Genomic DNA, 4,597 nt, shown 5'->3' with positions numbered 1-4,597 from the left:
TCATAGGTATGATGAAAGATGCGAGCGGAGGCCGCGGGAGCCTTTTTTGTTCTTCCGCAGATACTTTGACGCTATAGCTGCAGCGAAGGTATTTCAAACCTTACAGTTCGTTTGAGTTTTACTTTATATTGCACTATCAACAACAGATAACAAACTGTATATCCTGTCATTTGCAAATCACCTAGCAGCCCTGGGCAGTGTTGCCTGACGCAGTGAGAGACCAGTACATAGGCGCTCGGGAGACTGCCCGATTTCGAGTTTTGCTCGAGGGTCCGATCTGCCGAGTGTGGTACCTGGGTGAGCGCTTCCTGCGACAGAGCCTTGGTTTGCCTGAGCAGATAGTCCTGAGGCCACCTCCCATCCATATAAGGCACACAGAGAGGTACACTCCATAGGAGATGATTGATTTCATGATAGGTTGGGATGTCGACTACACCAAGTTCATCCAAACTTTTCTCATGCGACCTCTGGCCAGCGCTCACCGAGCTGAGAGAGAGAGGCCTACAGCCCCAGTAGAAGGAGCGGGAGCATCGAGGGCGACTCAAGCCCATAGCAGGAGGGGTTCTCGGAGGGGACGGAGATCAGAGTGGCCAGACTTGCCCACCACTATGACATGCCACGGACAGGCTGGAGAGACTTATCAGATACCCATTGCTCCTTCTCCAGCTGATCATGAGCTCGTCGGAGTTCGAGACTCAACCCCGGTACGTGCAATGTTTTTCATTCTGTACATTCAATTCATTTCAGTTGATATCCCATAGATTACTAATTGCCTCAACACTTTTGCAGGCTTCGATAGAGTACACTGGGCAGGCTCTGGAGCTGTTGGCTTCAGTGATGGGGATGCTACAGAGGAGCATGGACCTGTTGAGTATTTACGATATCCCGGTAAGTTCTTTCAACCTCAGTCCCAAAACCTTGCATAATTTGTTCCATACTGATCTAATGCATTACATTATCAATACGACATTTGATACACTGCACTCACATACCACTTATGGCACTAACACACTATATCTCATATACTGCTCACAGCATTCATACACTGCAATCATTCACTGGTCACAGCATTCATACACTGTAATCGTAAACTGCATTTGATACCACACTCAGCTTCGCATAACATAACTGATGCATCTGCCAAATGTTCTTTTTAGGCCCCATTCTAGATACCAGCCACAGCGGGTGCCTCAACGGGACCATCAATACCTCTAGGAGTAGGGGGGAGCTGGACGAGGGATGTCGATACACAGCCGAGGCAGACATAGGCGTACTCGTACAGAGAGTAGTTCGCGGGAGCCTACCCCAGATGATGATGAGTCTGACGAGGAGGCAGTGAGCCCACAGTCAGAGTCGTCTCAAGATGGAGATAAGACTGGAGATGGCTCGGGTTCAGACACTGGCAGCGGAGCTGATGGTAGTGATCCTGGACCTTCATCCCGGAAAAGAACGAGGAGGGATTCTGGCACTCGAGGTGACTGACGCAGATTTCAGATGCTCTCTTTTTTTTTTTGCTTTATTTTCCTTTTTGCTAGTAGTTGTTTGCACATTGTACTGTGTCAGGCAGATTTATGTTCTTTAAAACTTTTACTCTTTTGCAAAAGAAAACATGATGGAATGAAAATGACTTTTTATTGAAAAAAGTGTTACATTTGTGCATTCTAAGCATCGCATCACATCGCATTACATCACACAGCATGTAAATGAGATTGAGATTTGTTTGAAAATTGCACACTCAAATTGCATCGCCTTAACCAGGTAGTGAACCAACTAACAACTGAAAGAACAAAACAACTTAATAAGCAAAACAAGGACCTGACATGCTAACCAAATGTAAATACAACTCGGTAAGCAAGACAAGAACTTAACATTCAACTCAAAATACAACTCGATAAACAAAATACAACAACTCGATAAACAAATTGAAGTAATGCAGGCACAACTTTGCGAAATCATCACAAAAAAGCATTCGAAGTGGAACAAGTCACAAGTTATCAACACCTCCAACACATGGACTGCTCAGAGAACAAAAGAAGAGGCCATCGACCAGAGTAGAAGGCCATCGGCCATAAGAAATAACCATTGGCCACCAATACTAGCCGATCGGCTAAAAAGATGGTCGGTCGGCCATCATTACTGGCCGATCGACCAAAGATGGCAAGAACCTCCAGAATGCTGCCACCTGTCTTCCATTCAATACCTTGTCTTCTACAAAAGCCCCAGCTTCGTAGTTTCTCCATTTCTACTCGGTTTTTGCACCAAATGAAGGCATTTCTTATCCAAAATCTCACAAATTAGATTGCCAACTTGGATGGCTCGGAAAAGCTAAATTTCCGAGTCTTCGGAATAATGCACTATTCATGCAAAGCCGCACCCCGCTATGTTTTCCATTCCTTCATGCCGTGGCATGGTGTTAGAATCCGATTACGCACGTTTTTAGCTTTAGCAGACAAGAAATGTGTCCCACTTTCAAAGGCTTCCAAGCTTTGATGGAGTCCGAGCGCGACGAAGAAATCTTGCCACAATTCCGCTTCGGCCACATCCAAGCCTTAGGACGGATGTGTGGGCTCACTATGCATGACGCTCGGTCTTTGATCTGCAATAGGGAATTGGACATTCCCAGCCTGATTCATAAGTTTTCTGATGCTGGTGACCACGGCGATCATCACTGGCAGGGTTTTCGACGGCATGCCCTTTACTTGTGCATGTTGTCTCATTTCTTGCTTGCCTCAGGCTCCGGAGGGTCTAGCGTCCATTTGATTGAGGTTGCCCAAGGCTTAAGAGAGGGCAAGAGTTGCATTGCCATGTCACTAGCTGAGACACTAATGGGCCTGGATTCTTTCCATCGCCGAAAGATAACTAGATTCGCGGGGAGTCCACTACTGCTGCAGGTAATGTTTCCCACCCTATCTCACATATATTTCTCACATCACTCGGCCCTCAGGCTCGGTTTTTCTCTCAAAACCCTTTTCTTACTTTTCTCTCCACGTACACCTTTCTATTCTTTATTCTCTCATTTTTCATCCCTCCCCATATATGGTTGATGGACAAGTTGAAGGTTGTGGACTCATGCCCAGCATATTCAGCTCGCGGCTATTTCTTCCGGCGATGTCAAGTTGATGCCCTTGATGAGGGATAGTGGTGCGAATGGATGTGCAGTCTATCTGCTGCCAGTATTGCTTGGCGCTGCCCCTAACTCAATTTACCAACGATGAGTTACAGCATGTCTCGCCAGCCTAGGATTTAGTTGATTAGCCAGACACACTGTGTCTTTTATTTCCTGTTCCGTTTTCAGCGCCAGTTTGGCCATGATCAAACTTGTTCGGAAGAAGGGATAGACTACCCTGTTGCATTTCCAGTCCGAAGCGCACAACTAGTACGATATGCCACAGCATGGAGGACGAGAGAGCTTCTGGCCCCCGCTCCCACTTTCAGTTGCAGCCTCTCTGATGAATGCATAGCTTGGCTTGATGAAGAGGCGCAGGTTGGGCCTACTTTGGCATCAAAGGCTTCCACCAGCTATGGGAGGGAGCGCAGGAACACCTGACTTGACTATGCCCCGAATTTATTGCTTTATCAGTACTTTTAAGTTTTCTTTATGAATGTAATAAAAAGCAACTTCAATTTGTATTCAAGAGTAGGAAAACTCTCTACTGAAATCAATGTAATTGAAGGTTGTGGGTACTGAAAATTTTCCGTTTGGTCCAAAAATGGTCTAAGTTGTAAAAAGATTAATTTGAGCAAAATCAACTTTTATTAAAACTTTTTCAAAACCATTTTCGATATGGATCACAACTGGACACGCCCGAGATCTATCACTGAGATGTACAACCCCGGATTCCAGCAACTGGAAACTGTACTAGAGATCACAACTGAGCTTTTGAATGCAGAATAGACAAAGATGACCAACATGATCACATGGGCAAAGTTGATCGGGGAAGTGTTTAGGGCTGGACTACATAATGAAGTTGCCTACGTATCCCAAAGATGGGAATCAAGCCTTACATAGTTCGGCTTGGGTTCACTCGTGTATTGACACTCTCTTTTTGCGCTCTAACTTTTGCCAAGGCCGCTATTTTTGGGTTTTCAACCTTGCGAGCTCAGTTTTTATTATTTCAAATTTTTCATGCTCTAACTTTTGCCTAAGTCGCCCTTTCGGGTTTTCGGCCTAGCGAGCCACTTAGGGATAATATTTCTTTAACTTGTCCATGTTGATCGGCTGGGAGAACTATAGGCCATCTAGGTCCATTAGAACGATAGCTCCACCCGACCATATAGACTTGATGATGTAGGGACCAGTCCAATTGGGTCTGAACTTGCCCCTAGGGTCTTGGATAGGAGCTCGGTTGTCTTTGAGCACTAGGTCCCCTTCTTTCAAATTCTTAGACTTAACCTTCTTGTTGAAAGCCCTGGCAATTCTTCGTTGATATCCCTGGACATGATACAGTGCTTTCAGCCTTCTTTCATCAAAGAGCATGAGTTCTTCGAATTTGCTTTGCTGCCGATCTGCCTCAGCTATCTGACACTCAGCCAATACCCGTAATGACGGAACCTCAACTTCGATAAGAAAAACAGCCTCCATCCCATAGACCAAGGA

Source organism: Camellia sinensis, chromosome 11 (assembly GCF_055761805.1).
Source record: "Camellia sinensis isolate YWXY chromosome 11, ASM5576180v1, whole genome shotgun sequence".
NCBI classification, from domain to species: domain Eukaryota; kingdom Viridiplantae; phylum Streptophyta; class Magnoliopsida; order Ericales; family Theaceae; genus Camellia; species Camellia sinensis.
This window is presented reverse-complemented; position numbering follows the sequence as displayed.